The 12,846-nt window shown below is 37.1% G+C and overlaps 1 protein-coding gene across 12 annotated transcripts in view; it reads right to left on the bottom strand.

Annotated features, from left to right (window-relative positions):
- The window catches only part of LOC106091255 (PAN2-PAN3 deadenylation complex subunit PAN3), a 154,867-nt gene that overhangs the window by 69,843 nt on the left and 72,178 nt on the right, over positions 1–12,846 (bottom strand). Inside the window, exons 1-2 of one of the 12 annotated variants that reach the window (XM_059360148.1) lie at positions 11,211–11,333; positions 4,739–4,959 (exon numbers count right to left, since the gene is read on the bottom strand). The exons of 10 other annotated variants lie outside the window; for them this stretch is intronic. The gene's annotated coding sequence lies outside the window, so the exon portion shown is untranslated. Of the gene's footprint in view, positions 1–4,738; positions 4,960–11,210; positions 11,334–12,846 lie in introns of those variants that run through there. One more of the 12 variants, XM_059360153.1, reaches the window with a different exon arrangement.

The following is a 12,846-nucleotide window of genomic DNA, read 5'->3' as shown; positions in this document are numbered from 1 at the left end:
GTTCGATGTGTTAATTTGGGCCACCGTTTGGGGTGGGCGTCCCGCCAGGGAATAGACCCCAAACTTGTATAAAAGTTTCGTATTCTATGATTTAATTTAGCCCTAAGTATCGGGGGAGCACTCTACACTTAAATACCTATCATTTGATGCCCATATTGTTCCAATCGGTAAGCAAGTCCGTTTGGATGGGTTCTGGGGTAGGGCGTCGTCCCCCACGTTTATTTCAACCCAAAGTTTTATACGAATTTTGTGTTTTTGTATTACCATAAGGTGACATACATAATTTCGCTTAAATCGATGTTTGAATACTGGGGTATAGGGGAGGGTCTGCCCCCTCGGGTATATCGCAAAATGAAGTACTCTATTCTCATCGGGGTGCCAAACTCTACCATATGTGAAAATTGCAGACATATGGGTCCAGAAGCTTTTCGGAACAAACAAACTCAGCGAAAAACTTTATTTTTATACCCTCCACCATAGGATAGGGGGTATAATAATTTCGTCATTCTGTTTGTAACTACTCGAAATATTCGTCTGAGACCCCATAAAGGTCTTGATCGTCGTGAAATTTTATATCGATCTAGCCATGTCCGTCTGTCTGTCGAAAGCACGCTAACTTCCGAAGGAGTAAAGCTAGCCGCTTGAAATTTTTCACAAATACTTCTTATTAGTGTAGGTCGGTTGGTATTGTAAATGGGCTATATCGGTCCATGTTTTGATATAGCTGCCATATAAACCGAACTTGGGTCTTGATTTCTTGAGCCTCTAGAGTGCGCAATTCTTATCCGATTGGAATGAAATTTTGCACGACGTGTTTTGTAATGATATCCAACAAATGTACCAAGTATGGTTTAAATCGGGTGGTTCGACCTTGGCTCTTGTCGCAAAATTTTTATAAATTTTCCTATTCTACCTCCAATTTCCTTCAATTTGATACCCATATTGTATACATCTCCTTCAAAGACTTTTTATTTGATTCACCTATTGTATTGATTCATATGTTCTAGATACTTAGATCCTTATATCCATATCAGATTCACATTTTACTGTCGAATACCTTTCATTGAATTACCATATTGTTCCCAACCCGGGGGTGGAGCGGTCGCTCATTGTTCCAATTATGAATACCAGGTTCATTTTGTGTCGTTGGACATACATGCCCGTTATGGGGTTGGGGAGGCCCCGTAAGGATCAAATTCTCATACCAGATATGTACTATAATTCCAAATACCACTCATTCGATACCCATATTGTCCCAATCGGTATATATAAAAACTCTACCATCGGTTAAATTTTCATGAAAATAAGTTCAGCCGTTTTTGAGTCTATACGGAACGGACAAAATAAACAAATGGACAAACATTTTTTTTATAACGTAACACATTGTGGTATGAGAGAATAACACTTAGGGGTATAAGAGTAATAAGATAACACTTTGTGGTATAAGAATATAACATTTTGTGGTATAAGAGTATAACACTATGTGGTATAACAGTAAAATACATTGTTTGTAGAACAGAATAACACTATGTGGTATAAAACTGCATAGCATAAATTCATACAACACTATGTGATATAACAGTATAACACCACGTGGTTTATATTCATATAACACACTTCGGTATAACAGTTAAACACTATGTGGTATATACAAATAAAGCACACTGTGGTATAAAAATGAAAAACTATTTGGTATAACAGTATAACATTATGTATTACAGTAAAACTCTATTTGGTATATATTAATATAATACTATGTGGTATAACACTGCGGGTTATATATTAATATAAAACTATGCGGTAAACCACTACGTGATATAACAGTACAATACTACGTAGTATAATAGTATAACACAACGTTGAATAACAGTATGACACAACGTGGTATAACAGTATAAAACTACGTGGTAAAACAGTATAAAACTACGTGGTATAATAGTATAATTCTACGTGGTATAACAGTATAACACTATGTGGTATAATAGCATAACACTACGTGGTATAACAGTATAACGCTAAGTGGTATATATTGATATAACACTTCGAGGTAAAACAATGTGTGGTATATATAAATATAACACTATGCGGTAGAACACTACGTGGTATAACAGTACAACCCTACGTGGCTTAACAGTATAACACTCCGGGGTACAACAGTATAACACTACGTGATATAACATTATAAAAATACGTGGTAGAACAGTATAACTCAGCGTGGTATAACAGTATAACACTATGTGGTATAACAGCATAACACTCCGTAGTACATCAGTATAACACTAAGTGGTATAACAGTGCAACACTAAGTATAGTACAACACTACGTGGTATAACAGTATACCCCGGCGTGGTATAACATTATAACAATATGTGGTATAACAGTATAACACTACGTGGTATAACAATTTAAAACTACGTGGTATAACAGTATAAAACTACGTGGTATAACAGTATAACACAGCGTTGTGTATCAGTATAACGCTATGTGGTATAATAATATAACACTACGTGGCTTAACAGCATAAAACTACGTGGTACAACAGTATAACACTACGTGGTATAACAGTATAATACCACGTGGTACAACAGTATAACACAGCGTGGGCGCATTGCACTATGTGGTATAACAGCATAACACTACGTGGTATAAAAGCATTACACTACGTGGTACAACAGCATAACACTACGTGGTATAACAGTATAACACTACGTGGTACTTATTGTGTGGGATCCAACGCGAACAAATGTTCATGCAATTTTGAATGAATGTTGAATTCACCATACCATCGATAAACACTGGTAAGTTCATCGATGCACTGTTATTGAGTTAATCCAAGTTGTCGAAAGTTGTAAAAAATAATCGCACGAATATGTTCACGATTTAATTCCATTTTTTGGGTGAGATGAATCTTGTAAGTTATTGTAGACAACACAAATCGCGCTCGTATGTCAAAACGTTCTGAGTACGTATAACCTCAAAAATGTCAAGCATTTCGATAGAGCTGTCAGTTGGCAGATTGCAATATAAGGGTTGTACCATCCCAAAATATAAAAGGCATTTCTCGTATAACAGTACAAAACTTTGTGGTATGAGAGCATAACACTTAGGGATTAAGTGTGTAACACTTCGGTATAAAACTACGTGGCATAAGAGTGTGACACTTTGTGGTATAAAACTTTTTGATATAAGAGTATAACACTTTATGGTGTAACACTTTTGTGGTATAATAGTATTACACTCTGCGATATATCAGTATATCGCATATATATACTTCGGTATAAAACTACGTGGCATAAGAGTGTAACACTTTGTGGTATAAAACTTTTTGGTATAAGAGTATAACACTTTATGGTGTAACACTTTTGTGGTATAATAGTATTACACTCTGCGATATATCAGTATAACACATAGTGCTATACCAGTATAACACTTTGTGGTATAACAATATAACACTGCGGTATAATAAAATAATACTGTGATATATTAGTATAACACTGTAAAATAAAAGAATAGCACTGTGGTATAACACTTTGTGGTATAACAGTATAACACTTTGTGGCATAACATTTTTAAGAGTGAAATTTGTATGCCAAATTCGTACTCTACTCTTAAATACCTTTCATTTTATACCCATATTGTGTCCCAATCGATGCACATGTCCGTTCGTGTGGGTTTTGGGATGGGGCGTCCCCCCAGATTATTTGACCCCAAATTTTTTTTTACCAATTTCGTGTTTTTGGGGTACCATAAGGTGGCATACAAAATTTCGCTTAAATCGGTGCACGGATCTCCGCGATATGGCGTTTTTGAAAATTGGGGAATGGGGGAGGGTCCGCCCCCCTTTGGATATCAAAAAATGTAGTACCCTATTTTCACCGGTGGCCCAAACTCTACCATCTGTGAAAATTTCATAAAAATCGATTCAGCCGGTGCTCGTTTGTGAGTTTCTCCCTGATGAAATGGCAGAGTATAATGAATACTTTTCATTTTCGCCGATGACGTTTGGACACAATTACCAGTGCTGTCTTCCAAAAAAATTTAACAACTCTAAAACCCGTTATATATATTCTTGAACGTCATGATATTTTTAATCGATCAGGCCATATCCGTCCGTCTGGAGAGAAAGCTAACTTTCAAACGGTTAAAAGTAGAGTCTCAAAATTTTGTCCAAAAACGTTTTTAGTTTTGTGAGTTGGTTGGTATAATAAATGGATTAATTTTCCCAAAAAAACTTGACAAACCCGATCCATGGTGATGGGTTTAGAGGTTCAGCCGAACTTAACACCTTTTTACTTGCTTTAACTACGACTACTTATCTGTGTCTCCCTTGTATGTAAATAGGCCTCTTTTGAAGATTGCTACTGTTATAACCAAACTTATCATACCAAACTAGCCATCAATAGGAAATTACCTTCATAGTTGTTTTATTATAAAGCCTTTCCCCTTCAAACAAAAAAAACAAGCGCCAAAACTTTAAAAACAACTATGATGATTCATGGTAATGGTTTGGTTTTGTAAAACCAACAAAAGGAAACACAAAAAAAAACAGCAAACAACTCAAAAAAAGTTTCTCTTAGTTACCTATAACGCACACACACACACAAAGTTTCAAATGAAATAAATTGGTAATGAAGGAAGGAGTAGCTTATAACTACATACATATGTACATACCAACATATATGCTTTTAGTTTATATGTAATGGGGTTAAAGTTGGGGGTGGAGACCATATATATTTACCTGTTGCAATAATGAATTCAGTGCATGTGGCACATATCCGTGTGGTCACTTGTTGCTAATGGTTGCGCCGGAAATTGTCAGGAAGCAATGGAGGATGGGTCGTTTGTTATATATTTGTTTTTGTAAAAAATTGTATTTGTTTACACTTTTCATTAATTTTTCCCTGAATTTTGCTCACTTTTCTTTCACATTGGTTTGGTGAAATTCACTAAAACACACACCTTTTTTTTATGAAATATGAATTTGAAATGATATACATAAATTATTTAATATTTTTGTTATGCATAATTTCTTCTTTATAATTAATTTTTTTTCAACTCCATTTCGTTAATGAGGTAACCCCATTCAAATGAGCACAGCGAATTGCTGACAGCCAAGCGAAGGAGACACAACATATAACCGCATGGCGTTTACACACATTGCGTGGTCGGTCGTTCAGCATTTACATATTAACAAACAAGCGGCTAAACAATTTGGTGTTGGCAACTCTACTATAACTGTTAAGTATTTTGATGGCTATGTCAAGTGGATGGCTATGTCAAGTCAATTAAAAAATTTTGTTTGTTATACCCTCCACCCTAGGATGGGGTTATACTAATTTCGTCATTCTGTTTGTAACACCTCGAAAATTGAGTCTAAGACCCCATAAAGTATATATATTCTTGATCGTTATGTCATTTTAAGTCGATCTAGCCATGTCCGCCCGTCTTTCTGTCCAAAGCACGCTAACTCTCAAAGGAGTTAAGCTAGCGGCTTGAAATTTTGCACAAATATTTTTATTAGTATAGGTCGGTTGGGATTGTAAATGGGCCATATCGGTCCATGCTTTGATATAGCTGCCATATAAACCGATCTTTGAGTTTGACTTCTTGGGCCTCTAGAGACCGCAATTCTAGTCCGATTTGACTGAAATTTTGCACGTGGTGTTTTGGTATCACTTCCAATAATTGCGCTAAGTATAGTTTAAATCGTTTCATAACCTGATATAGCTGCCTTAAAATCCGATCTGGGGTCTTGACTTTTTCAGCTTTTAGAGGGCGCAATTCTTATACGATTTGACTGTAATTTTGCACGTGGTGTTTTGGTATCACTTCCAATAATTGCGCTTAGTATGATTCAAATCGATTCACAACCTGGTATAGCTGCCATATGAACCGATCTTGGACCTTGACTTATTGAGCCGCTGGAGGGAGCAATTCTCGTCCGATTTGGCTGAAATTTTTCATGAGATGTTTTGTTATGACTTCCAGCAACTGTGCTAAGTATGGCACAGTTGCTATATCAGTACATAACCTGATATAGCTGCCTTATAAATCGAACTGAGATCTTGACTTCTTGAGCCTCTAAAGGGCGAAATTCTCATCCGATTTGGCAGAAATTTTGTACAACGGCTTCACCCATTACCTTCAACATACATGTTCCATATAGTGTTAATCGATATATAGCCTGATACAGCTTCCATATAAACCGATCTCTCGATTATGCTTCTTGAGACCCTACAAAGCGCAATTCTTATCCAAATGGATTGAAATATTACCCTATGACTTTTACTATGGTCTTCAACATTCAATTCACTTATGGTCCGAATCGGACTTAAACTTGTTTTTTGTTTCTTATTTCCAATTGGGGGGATTTTTTTATTATTAACTATTCCCATGATATGGCAACTCTTATGGGGGTCTTGTAATAATAATTGACATCCTGATGTCGATAATTTTATCGATAAACCTAAACGGCTTTAACTTTAGTCGAATTCATTAGGGCATTGAGTGTGTGTGTGTTTGTGTGTTTGTACGAATGTAAGTCTTTTGTCATTTCTTCAATCATAATTAATGAAGTGTGTCTAATAAAAATATTTATGGTTACTTTATCCACACAGCATGCCAATTAAATGTTCTTCTCCCCCCACACAATATAATGAAAAGGTAAATATATTTAGCTTTTGTGCTATAAAACACCCACTTATCCTAAATACATAGTACATATATAGACTTGGGAGGTGTATACGATGTAACCCAATCAGTAGAATAGGTAGGCCTTGTAAATAGAAGGCTTTTTTGATTTAAGGTGACCCACATGTGTTGCAAATGGTTTAAGCAAAGATTTAAAAGGTAAGAACTTGGGAAGCTGGCAAGGGATGGGAAAATTTCGTGAAGCCCTGGGTAGGTTTAAGAAGGAGAGCGAAGAGAAGTTCCTAAGCAAAGTTCTGTGCACATTTGGAAGTGACGCAAAGTGCTCTCGTGGGATATCAACACGCCCAGCTTTCTGAGCAGAAATAACGGAACTTGCACTGTAAAATATCGCAATAACCACATGATCTTCAACTTGGGAAGACCCTATCGTTCGATAGGTTTGGATTCAAACATCTTAGCTTTTTAGATCCGCCGGACCGGACGGCTCCCGATTACATTTCTTAAGCCTCCAGAGGCCGCAATTCCTTTCCGATTAGGCTGAAATTTTGTACAACGGCTTCTTATTCGGCGCAATTCTTATTCGAAATGGTTGAAATTTTACAAAATGACTTTTACTATGGTCTCCAAAATTCAATATAATTATGGTCCGAATCGCATAACTTGATATAGCTTCAATAGCGTTCCAATTCTTATCCATTATCCTTTGTTTGGCTAAAAAGAGATACCGGGCAAAGAACTCGACAAAAGATCCATGGTGAAGGGTATGTAAGTTTCGGCACGGTCGAACTTAGCACTCTTTTACTTATTTACTCCAGTTACTTTAGAATTTTGAATCGAATGATCTTATCAATCGGACCCATTTACCTACTTACAATACGAAACGACTTACATTGGCAAAACTTAAAATAGTCTGGTGAATAAGTGGATATTTTCTACAAGTGCCTAGTGAGGATATTCAACAAACAAAATTGAAATACAAAGCTGCCACATTTGAGACAATATGACTTAGGCTCCAGTAAGTCTTCTGCCAAATTATTCTAAAAACCCCGGTTAGTAGAGACCATTGGCCCTCATTCACTTTCGACTATGTAAAAGTGACAAAGGTTTCGGACTGACTCGGACCATACTTGGCATTCATATGGGAAATCATACTTGCACTTGCACATAAACAGTTTCAGCCAAATCGAATAAAAAGTTTGCTTCCTAAGAACTCCAATTCAGATCCATCTATATGGAAACTATATTCAAACATAAGTCGATTTTTCTGTTTTTTGGTAATTCTACAAAAAAAAAATATTGTATTTGTATGAATATTTGAATCTATATTAACTTTTTTTAACACACTTAGCTAAATAGTGTAAATCTACCTTACGTCTACTAGACGTCGACGTCAACAGCTAACAATCTATGTTTGAATTTATTTTTCCAAACAAGTATTTTCGCCGTTGGTAAAGGCCCATGACATTGTTGGGTTTTCATCCAATGAAATTTATTGCGGTTAGTACCTTACCTACCACACATCTGATAAAAGGCACATACAATGCATGTATGTATGTGTTGATGTGTGTAAATGTATATTTACTTTCATATTTATCTTTATCATTAAAACTCTCTTAATGAGCCAAAAAAAAAAAATAGACGAACAGAAATACCTACGAGGATGGTGTTTTTAGATTTCCTTATAAAAGTTAATCAATTCTCAGGTGTGCATGACAGCTGATTTCAGAACCAACACTTCTTAAAGGCGATAACGTACAATGTATTATAAACACAACACAACACACCACATTGTTAACTAAACAGGAGGGAGGGGAGAGAGGAGAGCGAAAAAAGAAACTGCTGACGTTGTAGGCTTGACACCTAGGTAGTATAATTTTGTTGGCATACTGTTTACAACATTGTCGTTGTTGTTGTTGGCCACAGCTGAGTTAGGTTATTGGTTACCGTGGTGTGTGTGCGTGATAGTGGTGGATTTTGTATGTTACGCCGGTGTTGTTATTGTTATTCATAACACTTTATATTGACTTTACTGATCGTCTTGAGAAATAGATACTTTTGTATATGAAAGATGATGGCAAAGATATAGCAAAGCAAAGCAGAGTAACCAATGTGTGTACAATAATAAAGATGCTCAATGTGGCACAATAATAAAATAAACTAATAATAATAATGGCAACAGCTACATCTAATGCAAACACAGCAATACGCAGGCAATCATCGGCTATTGCTGATGGTTTTGTACAACACGAGCCAATATCCAACAACTAGGTACTATTAATATGTGCGGACGTGTAAAGCTATCATCTACAACTATGATGATGACAAGGAGCCAACCAACCATTGAGCCAGCCACTCTTCATCGTAAGCACAACATTCGATAGATACGACGACGTTTTGTAACAACAAACGGGCGTGTTGGAGATAAGTAAAGCACAACACACAACAACGACACCAAAATATTCACACACTTTCTACAACGTGAAAGCTTAACAACGTTACTAAGATGGGAGCAAGGCTGCCAGATTTGTTGATTTATAGAGGAGGGCAACTATTCCCATGTGTTTCCATTAAAACAAGATAAGGCCTCAGGGAAGCTTGTTTTTAAAAGGAAACCAGGCCGAATCTTATATACCCTCCGCCATTGATCACAGTAGAAGTCTATGTGTAAAATTTCTGCCAAATCGAAAAAGAATTGGGGCTTTTAGAAGAAAAATGGGTAGATCGGTATATTGGGGAGCTGTATCAGGCTGAAGACCGATTCAGACCATATTTGACACGTAATTTGAAGGTCATGAGAGAAGTCGTTGTACAAAATTTGAGCCAAATCGGGTAATAATTACGCCCTTTTGAGGCCCAAGAAATCATGATTCCAGATCGGTTCATATGACAGCTATGTAAGTTATGGACCGATTTGAACCACCACACTTGTTGGAAAGCATAACAAAACATCTCATGGAAATTTTCAGCCAAACCGGAAAAGAATTGCGACCCCTAGTGCCCCAAGAAGTCAAGATCCTAGATCGGTTTAGTTTAAGTTAGCGTGCTTTCGGCAGACAGGCGGACAGACATGGCTAGATCGACTTAGAATGTCATGACGATCAAGAATATATATACTTTATGGGTTCTTAGACGAACATTTCGAGGAGTTACAAACTGAATGACGAAATTAGTATACCCCATCCTATGGTGGAGGGTATAAAAAGCTATTCCGTCAAGAAGTCTAACCGGTCAATAGGTTTATTTTGTCATTGCGTACAGAGTGTATGGTGTGGCTTCAGAGCTTTGAAATCCAGCAACATCTTGATTAGATTCAGGAGAAACACATAGAATTATAGCACCAAATAATTTTCGATTGTAAAGTCTTTTTCCCAAAACCCGCCTTTCCAATGGTGTCAGAAGCCATGTCTCAGCTTAGTTCCTCGAAACTCTGGATTATAACCCTCCTAAAATAGTATTTCGACTATAGACATACTCGGCTATAAAAAGAGGTCCCTTATCATTGAGCGTAAAACTGAATCGGACAGCACTCATTTTTTTGCGAGAAGTTTGCCCCAGTTCCTTAATGGAATGTTCATGGACAAATTTGCATTTGCAACCTACACACGACTATCGATCAAGAAAAAAAACCGATAGGAATAACTTCAGAGATAACCCTAATCGTCGCTTCACTAAACTACAACCTCCTCCCCAAATTTACTTGAGGGTGAAAGAAAATTTCGTGACCTAATTAAGCCGGCAGCATACCGCTTTGTACAACCCGGTCGAATATGTGTCTCTGATGTGGCCAAGAATTCACAAACTAGTATTTTGGAATATGTCGCTGTAATACTTGACCCTACACACAAAAAAAGCTAGCGGTTCAGTCCCACCATACCTAGAGTGTTTTTAAAGGCACAATAAAATAATATTCCTTCTCATCTTTATTTTATGCAAATTTTAACAATTCTTCTCAATACACATCTGGCATCGATGGCAACATTATTTGTAGTTGTTGCTTTTACGCTCGTTCAACTAACTCATTCACTCACTCACGCGTGAGGGACTATGAAATCCATAAAACGTATGCATCATATCCCCAATACACTACACAAACACATAAACGCATTACGACAAAAAACGAAGGTAAGTAAATATTGGAAAGACACCAGCAGCAAGTAAAACAAAATATAATAAAACGCAAGGAAAAGCAATTGTTTTCTATTACGTTTCTTTATGGTGTCATGTGTAAGTGTGTCGTAGCCGTCACTGTATTTTAGCTGTCAATATCACACAAAAAAACTGTTTTTGTTTCTTTTTTTTTTGGTTTTCATTGCCTTTGCTAACTTTAGATTTGGCTTTGTTATTGGCACTGATGTTGCTGATGTTTTCTTTGTCGCAACAGCTGTTCTTATTTTATTCTTTCAATAGTAATGGTGATTATGATGACGAACACATGTGTGCGTGTTTTTTTCTTTTTGTTTTGTTGGCTTGTATGTATACAAAAACAAAACGGCAACGAAAGCAAAATGAAGAAATATAATAATAAGAAAAAAAAATAAAGCAAACAATCAAACACACACTTAATAGCAAAGCGCGCTTGCTGCTAACGAAAGACACGACACTGGCCACGATACACGGATGGTAGGTACTACGTTACGCGCTCACTTACGATAGGCTAAAGAGAGACACAGCCGTCTGTTTAAGAAACCGTTGAATGACTAAAGTCGTCAACATTATTGGTAACATGATTTGCCCCCACAGAGACAATTTACCGCCACATTCTCTGACAGTTTTACTCTTGTCTGCTCTCCTCTTGAGGTGAGTATCATTTGATTAATTCGCTCTCTCTTTCTCTCTCTGGTGCTCTGTAATTGCTTGTAGCGCTCACAAATAATTTGTGAAATAGTAAAACAACAGATATCACTAATACAAATGCACATATTTAAAGGTAGAGGAGCATAAACAAGCAATCAATCGGTCGGTCAGTAGTGTCAACATTAAAGGGGTGGGAAAAACGCCTGTTTTGGACGGTAGTCGAAAAGTCATTCATTAAATAAGAGGCAGAACTTGGCTATACAGTAGCATAAACAATTCACGTTACTACCTACCCGGAATTTTGAGCTTCGATATGTGCGGTGTTTATCGTTGTCACTGGTTGCGGAAAGTGGAATGATCCGTAGGTATGCGGAGTAGTTGTAACTGCTGTCGAGGACAATCAGCGGTTTCAGTGAGAGCCCGGGCGGCACCGGCTTTTCCTTAAACAGTGAGTGATTTGAAATACGTAGGTACATTTCTCCATTGGAACGCTAGCTGAAGCTCAGAAAAAGGTTTAGAATCGATTACAAAGACCCAACAACTGCGCTCGTGGCATCAGGCCATAGATTGTTGTCTGCTACCAAACCTTGACTTTTACAATGGATGCGCCAGACTTCCTATGGCTATAAGCCATAGGAAGTCTGGAAAGAAGGAAAAAGCTGCATAGTTTGTGCGTGATAGTAGATGAACTGCCCTTGGTATTCTCCTAAGCTCATATATAATCGACAGAACCTTTTTCAGATTGTGACGATGTAGGCTGGATTAGAAAAAATACTTCGAATTCCAAATCCATACACCCAAAGAAAAAATTAAGCACAATATTGACTCAACACACAGGTGTTATCAGATCAACCACAACTCCAAATCCATACACCTAAAGAAAAAATTAGGCACATGTTGTCAATATTGACTCCATACACAGATGTTATCGGATTAACCACAAATGTTCATAAATCAAAACTCTATTTTCTGAATGAAACGTACAAAACTGTCTCCGGGTGTTTATATTTTGGCAACGCCTGGTGTACAATTTTCCAATGCATGGTGACCAGTTCAACAACTACTATTCTCTATCGTTTTCAAAGAGCGTAAAAAGTTGTGCTTCTGCTGAGAATCGAATCGGATTGAATGGTTGGCAACGCCTTAATACATTGGAACACAGACGATGTTTTCAAAGTCATTAAAACATTCAGCAGAAATGATTATCTTCAAGATGATTTTTCGATGAAAATCCGAATCGTTTGCAGGTCGTTGCTCAGCCGAATTCACGAAGATACGACGCATACATACACATCCACCATGAAATGGCAAACTTTACTGAGGAGAGAAATGTCAAAAGAGCGACAAAAAAATATGGCGTCGTTTTCTGTCTACTTTTGTAGCGTCCGTGAAGAAAAAACC

The sequence above is a fragment of the Stomoxys calcitrans genome, chromosome 1, assembly GCF_963082655.1.
Source record: "Stomoxys calcitrans chromosome 1, idStoCalc2.1, whole genome shotgun sequence".
Lineage (NCBI taxonomy): Eukaryota > Metazoa > Arthropoda > Insecta > Diptera > Muscidae > Stomoxys > Stomoxys calcitrans.
This window is presented reverse-complemented; position numbering and strand designations above follow the sequence as displayed.